The sequence below is a fragment of the Phalangium opilio genome, unplaced genomic scaffold (genome assembly GCF_054372755.1).
Source record: "Phalangium opilio isolate 3A_F unplaced genomic scaffold, DU_Popi_V2 ptg000017l_1, whole genome shotgun sequence".
Lineage (NCBI taxonomy): Eukaryota > Metazoa > Arthropoda > Arachnida > Opiliones > Phalangiidae > Phalangium > Phalangium opilio.
In genome coordinates, this window is record NW_028324151.1 from 9,799,791 (window position 1) to 9,812,484 (window position 12,694).

At 36.1% G+C, this 12,694-nt stretch overlaps 3 non-coding genes and 3 pseudogenes across 3 annotated transcripts; all 6 read left to right on the top strand.

Annotated features, from left to right (window-relative positions):
- Window positions 1-4,132: 4,132 nt before the first annotated feature.
- Window positions 4,133-4,251, top strand: LOC149703101 (5S ribosomal RNA). The gene has a single exon (XR_016382048.1). It is a non-coding gene; the product is annotated as a 5S ribosomal RNA (ribosomal RNA).
- Window positions 4,252-5,030: 779 nt separating this feature from the next.
- Window positions 5,031-5,149, top strand: LOC149703102 (5S ribosomal RNA). The gene has a single exon (XR_016382049.1). It is a non-coding gene; the product is annotated as a 5S ribosomal RNA (ribosomal RNA).
- Window positions 5,150-5,486: 337 nt separating this feature from the next.
- On the top strand, window positions 5,487-5,605 carry LOC149703103 (5S ribosomal RNA). The gene has a single exon (XR_016381981.1). It is a non-coding gene; the product is annotated as a 5S ribosomal RNA (ribosomal RNA).
- Window positions 5,606-6,153: 548 nt separating this feature from the next.
- Window positions 6,154-6,272, top strand: LOC149703104 (5S ribosomal RNA; annotated as a pseudogene).
- A 359-nt stretch (window positions 6,273-6,631) lies between these two features.
- On the top strand, window positions 6,632-6,750 carry LOC149703105 (5S ribosomal RNA; annotated as a pseudogene).
- Window positions 6,751-7,239: 489 nt separating this feature from the next.
- On the top strand, window positions 7,240-7,358 carry LOC149703106 (5S ribosomal RNA; annotated as a pseudogene).
- The last annotated feature ends 5,336 nt before the right edge of the window (window positions 7,359-12,694 follow it).

Below are 12,694 nucleotides of genomic sequence, written 5' to 3' on the forward strand. Positions count from 1 at the left end.
GAACGAGTTTCTGGGCACCCTGGTTGTCGTTGTACAGCTCGATCGCCTGAACTGATACTCCAAGTTCGTTGAGAAGTCCTTTGAGATATATGGCTTCCTTGGTTGCGTCGGACATCGCCATATATTCTGCTTCTGTACTGGATAAGGCAACGGTTCGCTGTTTCCTTGCTTCCCAGGATACTGCAGCGCCGGCTAGTTTGAAGACATATCCAGTATATGACTTTCTATCTTTCGGGCAACCGCCATAGTCTGCGTCAACGAAACCCTGGATTTGCAATCCGGTCTTCCGATAAAGCAACCCATGATGAAGAGTTCTCTTCAGGTATCTCAGAACTCTTTTCCCGGCAATCCAATGAGTTTCGTCATAACTTGTGTTGAACTGGCTCAATGCGCTGACTGAATACGCCATATTTCTTGATGCGACAGACTTTATGTCCCTCTTCTTCCAGGTCGCTGGTCCATTTCTTTGCTCTGGCAACGATTGACTTGTCGAACCGGGTTGACTTGACGATTTCTTCGAGGGATTCTGTTAATCCTTCCGGGACGACCATATATATTTCTTCCTCGAGTTCGCCATTAAGATAGGCCGTGACGACATCCATTTGGTGGACTTCCAAACCGTTTTCCACAGCAAGTGCCATAAGCAGTCTTATTGAGCTGGATCTAATGACGGGTGCAAACGTCTCCTGGTAGTCGATCCCTGGTCTCTGGGCAAAACCTTTCGCTACGAGCCTGGCTTTCCTTTTCTCTACTTCTCCGCTGGGTAAGTACTTCGTTCGGAAGACTAAACGATTTCCAAGGACCTTTTGGTTTTCCGGACAATCAACGATGTCCCAGGTTTCGCACTTGATAAGCGAAACGAACTCTTCCGTTACTGCTTTCCTCCAGTCGTTTGCGTACGGAGAAGCCAGGGCTTGCTTCATGGACAAAGGTTCTGACAAGATGGCTAGGTTTGCTGACTCATCGGACAGGGTTTCTTGCTCGTCAGTAGCCTCTTCATTAGACTCTTCTGAGACGCTCGGAATCATGTTGAATGATTTCTTCGGTCGTCCGGGTACTCCAGTTCTTATTTTCCTCGGTCTTCCGGGACCTTTCTTCAGAACGAGGGTTTCTGACGGTTCTTCAAAGACGTCCTCGTTTTCCTGGGCATTAGGTTCTTCCGGGGTTTCATCTTTGAACTCCTTTTTGACTTCTTTGAATTCTTCTCTTCCTGGCGGTTTTACAGCGTGTGTAGTGGCCGGGATTTCGATTTCGCCTTTAGCTTTGCCTCCGTATTTCAGGTTTACTTCTGGAGTGACGAAATCATCATATCCGCCTTGTTTATTAAATTCTCCCAGAAACTTGACATTTCGACTTCGGTAAATTTGCTTCTCGGACGGAACCCAGAGTCGATAGGCCTTCGAGACTTCAGAATAGCCGATGAAAACGCATTCTTTGCTCCTGGCTGCAAACTTCCCCTTCCTTTTATCTTCGTCCAACAGCAAAGCTTTGTCGCCAAAAATCTTCAAATGTTGCAGGGATGGCTTCTTTCCGGTCCATCTGGTAAATGGTACTTCTCCATTTATGCTCCGGGAAGGACAACGGTTTCGAATGTAGTTAGCCGTGGCCATCGCTTCTGCCCAGAATGATGGTGGAAGTTGCGCTTGTATCATCATACATCGGGCCATATCCAGGAGTGTTCTGTTCTTTCTTTCGGCAATGCCATTCTGTTCCGGGGTGTATGGTACGGTGAGCCTTCTTTTTATCCCAGAGTCTTTCAGGAATCTGTCGAATTCATTGTTGCAGTATTCGGTTCCGTTGTCGGACTGCAAGGTCTTGATTTTTCTCCCGGTTTCCACTTCAGCTCGTTGCTTGAATTCTTTGAAGGCTTTCAACACTTCGCTCTTGTGTTTTAAGAAACTGACTTCACTCCACCGGGAATAATCATCAGTGAAAACGACGATGTACTTGGCTCCACTCATCGACGTTACTCTCATCGGGCCGCATACGTCAGAGTGTACTATTTCCAGGACATGCGAGGTTCGGCTATCTTCGGTTTTCGGGAACGGCTCCTTCGATTGCTTTCCTTTGATACAGATTTGGCAGATTCCCAGGCTCCCATCTTTTTCAATGTTGAGTCCCGTAGCCAAATTCTTCCGGGCCATTTCCTTTAAACTTCTCTCGTTTAAGTGACCGAGTAGGAAATGCCAGTTTTCCAGGTTGCTTCTAGGCTTTATTTCCGATTGCACTGCATGGACCGTTTCTTCAGCCTTTCTCAGGAAATAAAGGTCTCCAACTCTGTCAGCAACTGCAATCACTTCCCCGGTTGCCGTCTTAATCCAGGCCTGCGACTTCTTGAATATGACCTCACGTCCTTTGTCTGTCATCTTGGCAATGGATAGGAGATTTGTTCTTAAATCCGGGACATGAAGGGCTCGTTCCAGGCGAAGAATTCGATTGTCGCTGCCATTCGTTGCGTGTACTTTTACTTCGCCAACACCTCGTATCTTCGTTGACTCTGCAGTGGCCAGGTTTAAAGATTTCGTGGTCTCTTCGTAAACGTTGAAACAGTCTCTGCTGGAAGTCATATGCGAGGTGGCTCCGCTGTCCAGGCACCAGGAATCGTGATAAGCCTTCAGGTGCAATGCGAATTCTTCCCCGGCCAAATTTTCTGCCAGTACATGATGGGCGTTTTCCTTCTTTCTGGTTCTTATGCCTGAACCATGGTTTCTGTCGGGGCAATCGGCTACCTTGTGGCCGGGTTTCCTGCATCCATGACACTTGTACTTGAAGGTCGTGCTTCCTCGTCCACGTGAACCTCTTCCTCTACCCCTACTGCCCATCATCGCATTCTGCACGGGTTCGTCTTCTTTAGATTGCTTGGCGTCCGATTCCTCCAGGATCTTTATTTTTAAGGCTTCCGGATCAGGTAACGTATCCCTGGACTCTATTGCGCACCGGAAGTTCTCGTACGATTCTGGTAGACTGTATAACAACATAATGGCCAGGAGGTCGTCGTTTACAGCTACTCCCATGTCAGCCAACTTGTCTACTGCGTCGAAGAATTCTCGGACGTGGTCCCGAACATCTTCTCCCTCTTTCATTTTCTTGAGGGTCAGTTTCTTCAGCAGCGTCGCTTTCCGGGCAGGTCCACTGGACTGGTAGATGGATTCGAGCTTCTTCCATAGTTCCCGTGAGGTGGTGCAATTCTTTACTTGCTTCAACTCCGACGGACTGATCGACAAGATTAGGTCCGCTCTTGCTTTCCGATCATTACTGTCCCAGGTAGCGACCGCCTGGGCGTTTCCTTCCGTTCCCCGCACCGGAGTTGGCCTCGTTGAAGTTCCATCTACGTACTCCCAGAGGTCGTTCTTTTGAAGCAGGGCTTCCACTTGCATTTTCCAGGTATCATAATTATCCTTAGTTAACGTCTCGATTCGTCCCAGGTGATTTCCGGCCATTCTCCGTTTGACTCCGCACCTTAAAGGATAATCTTCCCGGCGTTGAACTTCTTATGACTTCTAAACCTTTGCGCAGTGGAAGCGTGCTGGGCCCATAACCTGTTGTTGTTTGACGCAAGAACGACTCTGGGTTTAACTGGTTATAAACTCTTTATTAATTTAAGTAAAACATTTTAGTTAATATCCGGGAACGCTACTGACATTTGAGAACAGATAACTAGGAACTGACGACTGAGAACTGACAAACGTTATCGGAATGTTATCCGGTTATATAGTTAAGGCATCGCGATAAAAAATAAAGATTACAGCAATGACCGCGATGCATAAAAAACACAAGTATAGAAAATAGAATCTGGATATAGATAAAAAACAACCGGTATTATCTCTAATTTACAACACTAGTTTTTTAAATTAAAGAAGATTAATTTTGTAAATGAATGTAGATTAGTTTTAAAATTAAAGGAGATTAGTTTAAAAATTAAAGTAGATTAGTTTAAGAATTAAAGTAGATTAGTTTAAAAATTAAAGTAGATTAATTTTGAAAATAAAGTAGATTATGTTTTTAATACTGGACATGTATCTAAAGTAGATTATTTTTTAAAACTGGACATGTGTCTAATTTGTTTAGCTCTTACGCAATAAGGGAATTATGCCAAATTAGTTTTAAATCTCAAATTTGAAATCCTTCTGACGGCAACGGCCATATCACGCTGAATACACCGGTTCTCGTCCGATCACCGAAGTTAAGCAGCGTCGAGCGCAGTCAGTACTTGGGAGGGAGACCACCTGGGAACACTGCGTGCCGTTGGCTTTTTTATTTTGATTCAAAATTATATTTTAAAATTAAAGGAGATTAAATTCTTAAATAAAGTGGACTAATTTTTTAAATTAAAGAAGATTAATTTTGTAAATGAATGTAGATTAGTTTAAAAATTAAAGGAGATTAGTTTAAAAATTAAAGTAGTTTAGTTTAAAAATTAAAGTAGATTAGTTTAAAAATTAAAGTAGATTAGTTTAAAAATTAAAGTAGATTAGTTTTGAAATTAAAGTAGATTATGTTTTTAAAACTGGACATGTATCTAAAGAAGATTATTTTTTTAAACTGGACATGTATCTAAAGTAGATTATTTTTTTAAAACTGGACATGTATCTAAAGTAGATTATTTTTATAAAACTGGACATGTATCTAATTTGTTTAGCTCTTACGCAATAATTTTGTAAATGAATGTAGATTAGTTTTAAAATTAAAGGAGATTAATTTTGAAATTAAAGTAGATTATTTTTCTAAAACTGGACATGTATCTAATTTGTTTAGCTCTTACGCAATAATTTTGTAAATGAATGTAGATTAGTTTTAAAATTAAAGGAGATTAATTTTGAAAATAAAGTAGATTAATTTTGAAATTAAAGTAAATTATGTTTTTAAAACTGGACATGTATCTATAGTAGATTATTTTTTTAAAACTGGACATGTATCTAAAGTAGATTATTTTTTTTAAAACTGGACATGTATCTAATTTGTTTAGCTCTTACGCAATAAGGGAATTATGCCAAATTAGTTTTAAATCTCAAATTTGAACTCCTTCTGACGGCAACGGCCATATCACGCTGAATACACCGGTTCTCGTCCGATCACCGAAGTTAAGCAGCGTCGAGCGCAGTCAGTACTTGGGAGGGAGACCACCTGGGAACACTGCGTGCCGTTGGCTTTTTTTATCTTGATTCAAAATATTATTTTAAAATTAAAACAGAATAAATTCTTAAATAAAGTGGACTAGTTTTTTAAATTAAAGAAGATTAATTTTGTAAATGAATGTAGATTAGTTTTAAAATTAAAGGAGATTAGTTTTAAAATTAATGTAGATTAGTTTAAAAATTAAAGTAGATTAATTTTGAAAATAAAGTAGATTATGTTTTTAATACTGGACATGTATCTAAAGTAGATTATTTTTTAAAACTGGACATGTGTCTAATTTGTTTAGCTCTTACGCAATAAGGGAATTATGCCAGATTAGTTTTAAATCTCAAATTTGAACTCCTTCTGACGGCAACGGCCATATCACGCTGAATACACCGGTTCTCGTCCGATCACCGAAGTTAAACAGCGTCGAGCGCAGTCAGTACTTGGGAGGGAGACCACCTGGGAACACTGCGTGTCGTAGGCTTTTTTATTTTGATTCAAAATTATATTTTAAAATTAAAACAGATTAAATTCTTAAATAAAGTGGACTAATTTTTTTAAATTAAAGAAGATTAATTTTGTAAATGAATGTAGATTAGTTTAAAAATTAAAGGAGATTAGTTTAAAAATTAAAGTAGATTAGTTTAAAAATTAAAGTAGATTAGTTTAAAAATTAAAGTAGATTATTTTAAAAATTAAAGTAGATTAGTTTAAAAATTAAAGTAGATTAGTTTTGAAATTAAGGTAGATTATGTTTTTAAAACTGGACATGTATCTAAAGTAGATTATTTTTTTTAAACTGGACATGTATCTAAAGTAGATTATTTTTTTAAAACTGGACATGTATCTAAAGTAGATTATTTTTTTTAAACTGGACATGTATCTAAAGTAGATTATTTTTTTAAAACTGGACATGTATCTAAAGTAGATTATTTTTTTAAAACTGGACATGTATCTAATTTGTATAGCTCTTACGCAATAAGGAAATTATGCCAGATTAGTTTTAGATCTCAAATTTGAACTCATTTTGACGGCAACGGCCATGTCATGCTGAATACAACGGTTCTCGTCCGATCACCGAAGTTAAGCAGCGTCGAGCGCAGTCTGTACTTGGGAGGGAGACCACCTGGGAACACTGCGTGCCGTTGGCTTTTTTATCTTGATTCAAAATATTATTTTAAAATTGAAACAGATTAAATTCTTAATTAAAGTGGACTAGTTTTTTAAATTAAAGAAGATTAATTTTGTAAATGAATGTAGATTAGTTTTAAAATTAAAGGAGATTAGTTTAAAAATTAAAGTAGATTAGTTTAAGAATTAAAGTAGATTAGTTTAAAAATTAAAGTAGATTAATTTTGAAAATAAAGTAGATTATGTTTTTAATACTGGACATGTATCTAAAGTAGATTATTTTTTTAAAACTGGACATGTATCTAATTTGTATAGCTCTTACGCAATAAGGAAATTATGCCAGATTAGTTTTAGATCTCAAATTTGAACTCATTTTGACGGCAACGGCCATGTCATGCTGAATACAACGGTTCTCGTCCGATCACCGAAGTTAAGCAGCGTCGAGCGCAGTCTGTACTTGGGAGGGAGACCACCTGGGAACACTGCGTACCGTTGGTATTTTTATTTTGATTCAAAATTATATTTTAAAATTAAAACAGATTAAATTCTTAAATAAAGTGGACTAATTTTTTTAAATTAAAGAACATTAATTTTGTAAATGAATGTAGATTAGTTTAAAAATTAAAGGAGATTAGTTTAAAAATTAAAGTAGATTAGTTTAAAAATTAAAGTAGATTAGTTTAAAAATTAAAGTAGATTAGTTTAAAAATTAAAGTAGATTAGTTTTGAAATTAAGGTAGATTATGTTTTTAAAACTGGACATGTATCTAAAGTAGATTATTTTTTTAAACTGGACATGTATCTAAAGTAGATTATTTTTTTAAAACTGGACATGTATCTAAAGTAGATTATTTTTTTAAAACTGGACATGTATCTAAAGTAGATTATTTTTTTAAAACTGGACATGTATCTAATTTGTTTAGCTCTTACGCAATAAGGAAATTATGCCAGATTAGTTTTAAATCTCAAATTTGAACTCCTTCTGACGGCAACGGCCATATCATGCTGAATACAACGGTTCTCGTCCGATCACCGAAGTTAAGCAGCGTCGAGCGCAGTCTGTACTTGGGAGGGAGACCACCTGGGAACACTGCGTGCCGTTGGCTTTTTTTATCTTGATTCAAAATATTATTTTAAAATTAAAACAGAATAAATTCTTAATTAAAGTGGACTAGTTTTTTAAATTAAAGAAGATTAATTTTGTAAATGAATGTAGATTAGTTTTAAAATTAAAGGAGATTAGTTTTAAAATTAAAGTAGATTAGTTTAAAAATTAAAGTAGATTAGTTTAAAAATTAAAGTAGATTATGTTTTTAATACTGGACATGTATCTAAAGTAGATTATTTTTTAAAACTGGACATGTGTCTAATTTTTTTAGCTCTTACGCAATAAGGGAATTATGCCAAATTAGTTTTAAATCTCAAATTTGAACTCCTTCTGACGGCAACGGCCATATCACGCTGAATACACCGGTTCTCGTCCGATCACCGAAGTTAAGCAGCGTCGAGCGCACAGGGCCGTCTTTAGGCGTCATGGGGCCCAGGGCTAATTATTTCAGGAACATAGAAAATTTATATTCAGTTGTAAAAGTCTCGAGACAGGTAACAAAATAATTTCATTTCGTCAAAAATATACAAATTCCTGGAAGAGCGTCAACATGTGGTTTCAAGTAGCGATACGCTTAAAACATTTTCTTTCTAGCATTTTCCTTCGTTCTGATTCTCTTTGATTATCACTCTCTTTTGGCTCATCCTGAGATACAATATACTTTTGGCGTAAATGAGAATCCGATGATGTTGCCCCCGGTTTTGTTAAAAAAAATTAAGTTAATTTCGTTATTTTAGAAACATTTTCCATCTCCTCAAGCGCCTTCTTTCTCTTTGTAGCTTCACTTTCGAATTTGCGACTCATAATTTGACTCGTCTGAAACCCACTAACCCTTGCGATGATGAAGAATATTCTGAAGTTTCGAAAATATAGGCTTATAAAATCCATGCGTGCTTAAACTAAAACCAACTAGTTTTTTAGGAGAGCAAAGTCCAAAAGTTCGTAACTCCAGTTTGCCCTTTCACACTTACATACAAGGCTGCAGAGCGTTCGAGGGACAATACGTCACGCTATCTGTTAGCGTAGGGAATGGTGATCAAGAGAAGTCGTTTAGAGTGGTTTATTGAAAATTTAAAATGAGTGTATAAATAATTGAATTTGGTAATCACATTGTACTTGATGTATGTTGTAAATTATGTGTATATTTTGTATGTAAATATTTTTATGAATCAGGCCTAACGCGCTCGCCCAAATATTCATGTTTTGAAGAATTACATTCACGTTTTAAAGAGTTATTTTCATTAATTTCTATAGTAAAAATATCTTTAACTTTCCTGCTAGAGGGGATGTGAGTAATCAGGACAATTAAAAACAGAAACTTTGAACGAAGGGACCGGTTCCCACGACAATAAATGGGAATATCGGAGAGCATTAGGGTATTCTATCTATTTTACCGCGAGATGGCATTGCGAGCTGGACCAAAACCTGCGCGAAAATGAACATTTCAAATTTTAAGCTAGGGAAAATGAACATTTCAATTTTCTTAAGTCCAGCTAACAGCGCTCTCGGATGAGGGAATTCGGCAACATAAGTTGCCAAACGAAAAATGAAAATCGGCGCCGCGCACAGGCCTTGATTAATGTAGGCAATATATAAAGTAACAGATTAAGTAAAGTAGAGTGAAAAGACAGTTTAGATTAAATGTCATTGAGTTGATTGGATTTAATAAACCGTTTGAATTCGGCTAACCGCTAAACCAAAATTGTGTGACATGTTACTCATCAGACTGATTCTTTGATGTTACAAACGGGAACATTTTTCAGTTGGTTGGAACACTAAAAAAAATTAGCTCTCCTAAACTAAAGTCAACGGAGAGAGAGTATAGCATCCTGTATACGCCACTTTCCAAGATGTCGTATACATGTATGCATATAGCCGAGGTAGAACATCTTCCCTACTGACCCACGTTTACGCTGCTGGTTGGTGGGGGGGGGGGGCTTTTTGATTTTACTACCCCCTTTTCTCTCTTCCTTCTCGGTTGTGTTGTGTCATAGGGGGGGGTATTTCAAGGGGTTCGGCGTGTACGACGATTGTCGCGTCCACTGGTGATAGCGGGAGATCTTGTCTATTATTATGATTCCCGATGAAAGTGCGAAATTTGAATTTATTTTTTCGTGTATTGTTATGACTTGGTGAAGGCGCTCAGTATCCATAGTGGTATTATTTTGGTATATCTTTAGGATATTGTGTACAGTTAGGGTATAATTTATATAGGTTCAGTAGGCCCTTTCTACACACACCCTTCCCATAATGTTATTATTTACATGGACTTGAGGTCTCCATGTATGCCTTTGTTATACTAAAGAACTAGATTTAAGTGATATAGGGTTTACATTGCAAAAGATACCAATTAAGCTACGACGAAGGTCTAGGTGTACTCATGTTTTGTATTGTTATTATTAGGTGTGTCTTTAGGATATTACGTTCATTTAGGGCATGATTTATATAGGTTCAGTAGGCCCTTTCTACACCCACCCTTCTAGTAATGTTGTTCTTTGTACGATTTTGAGGTCTCTCCATGTAGGCTTATGTTATACTAAAGAACCAGTTTTAAATGAGATATGGTTTACATTGAAAAAGGGTACAAATTACACGCGGTTCTAGGTGTACTCATGTTTTGTGTATTAGTTATCAAGTTACTATGTTAAAACAATAGTACACTTTAGTATCATAAAGGGAAATTACGGCAGTTTTTGCACAGTTGGATAGTTGATTAGAAGTTAAAATGAAGCAATACTGCTAATTTGATTCACATTAGTTTTAATACGAATTTGGAGAATAAGTACAATTACTTGAGTTAAAATGTGAAATATTACTAAAAAAAACATCAGAAAATACGGCTTACATAGAATACATGGTAAATAAGCACAATACTAGTTATTAAATTAAAAATTCTCATAGGATTGACTGAAAAATATATATTTTCCTACGCGCTAAAATATTTATATACAGTTAAAATGCGCAATCATTACTAAAGAACTAGATTAGGTTTACGTAGTTTATTGAAAATTAAGCAGCGACTACGTTCTACAGTAAGGGTGTATGCTTTGTATTGTTATTATTTGGGTGTATCTTTAGGATAGTGTGTACATTTATGGTATGATTTCATGGTAATTCTATAGGTTCTGTAGGCCCTTTCTACACCTACCCTTCCCTTGCTATTATTCTTTATATGGTTTTGAGGTCTCTCTATGTATGCTTATGTTAGTCTGATAGCAAAGAACCAATTTTAATTGAGATAAGGTTTACATTGCAAAAGGTACCAATTAAGCTACGATGCGGTTCTAGGTCTACGCAAATATTGTATTGGTTAGTAAACGAGACACTGGGTTAAAACAATAGTACATTTTAGTATCAAAAAAGAAGAAATAAGGTAGTTTTTACACAACTTGGTAGCTGGTAATTAGTTAAAATGAACAAATATTACTATAAAATATCATAAAATCCTGATCCTAACTAAAGTATACACGAATATGGCTAGACTATTTCATATGTTTTCTAATTAGCACACATTTTTAAGTGACATTTTAACCAAAAAAGAATTACATATACCGTAACACATGATTTCTTACTAGCTTTGTCACCAACCTTTCTCTCCAGAGCTGTTTTTATTTATACGTAAACACGTTCAAACGTGTCTAAAGGGCTTTGGGGGGCGTGGCAGTGCCATTAGATTCCTTGCATTGCTATCACTGTAATTTATTTTTCATTAATTGGACAACCCACCAGGTTTTATGAAATTTAAAGGTAGTGAACCTTTATCCCCATCTATTTTTTATTTATACGTAACCACGCTAAGCCGCGATGGCTTTGGGGGGGGGGGTCGAACCATTTGTATTGAATCAATGGAATTTATATTTAGAGTGATTTATAACACACACAAATGTGTTATGTTCAAGTTTATGTCATTGAGGGGGGGGCGGTGACACATCCTACAATGGGGTTCAAACATTTAATTGATTCCAGGTGTTTGCCCCGAGGGCATTATCAGGACAAGTCTCAACAAGTTATGTTTTTGTAGCGTTAACAGAAAGGCAATATATCATTAAACCGAAGCATTAACCTATTACGTACTATATTTATCAAAATTATCGGCAACGTAATCAAAAATTTGTGAAAAACATAAAACGGTAATGAAAGAAGCATCATTCACAACGCATTTCGTGTTAGAAGTAAAAAACAATCGAAACGTTTTTGATCAACTACGTTACTTTTTTCGAAACGAAATTGATTATTTAAAATTTCTAAAATCCCATAGGAATACATAGGAAAATGAATAAACCATCGAAACGAAATCATTCATGTACGTGGCAATTTAGCAACACGAAACGAGTCATTTGAAAAACATTTGAAATGATTAAAAACGTTTCGATAAATTTTAGCTAAATTTATCAAAATTACTCTGTTTCACCAAAAACAATTTTGATTTAGCAAAATTTCACGAATTTTTTTCTATTTAAATAAAAATTTATTACCTCTTGACCCCCCCCCCTCTTCGCAGAAACTAGTATAACAATCTTTTACTATAACAAAGACTAAGCTAATTAACCAAAATATTTCTAGGGAAACGTCAATCAATTCGAACACGAGTATTAAAATACCAAAGTATGTTTACAATTCCGAATCATTTACATAGTTTCACACTAGAATTTCACTGCTATTTACACTGTTCTAGGGAAAAACACAGATTTTAACTAACACCTTTAGAAAATACATACATATACTAAATCAGAATATAGCACCAGCGAAAAGGTCAAAATACAACACAGTGTCATTTAGCTAATATCAGTGCATTAATCGTGGATTTCTAGCAATAGAAGGAAATAGTGTACGCAACATTTTTCTAACATATAAAAATGCGTATTTGGGTTTCCTAAATACCCCAAAGAATTGCATACAAAATTTGAAAAAGTACTGACTTCAGTTAATCCAACTCACTTTGTTTCTTTAGTTGCCTTAAAATGACGAAACGAGTCATTTGAAAAACAGTTCACATGACTAAAAACGTTGCGATGATTTTCGCAATATTTATGAAAAGCATATTTTCATTTATTTCAGAATCATTAATTTCAATACATAACTAGATGGTGTTGCAGACTTAAGGAATTTAATTTTCTATACCTCAAAACTAGCTTTACTCTGATCGTTGCAATTTATTTATTTATTTATTTATTTAATAAGGCTCGAGGGAAAGGGTCGTGAAGCCGCCAGGGCTTGGGTACGACCCCCCTCCATGGCACAAGAGTCTAGATACAATACGAGAGTATATACAAACGGGGAATATTACAAATAGAAACATAAAATGAACTAACAAAAGAGATAAATCTTACGAAA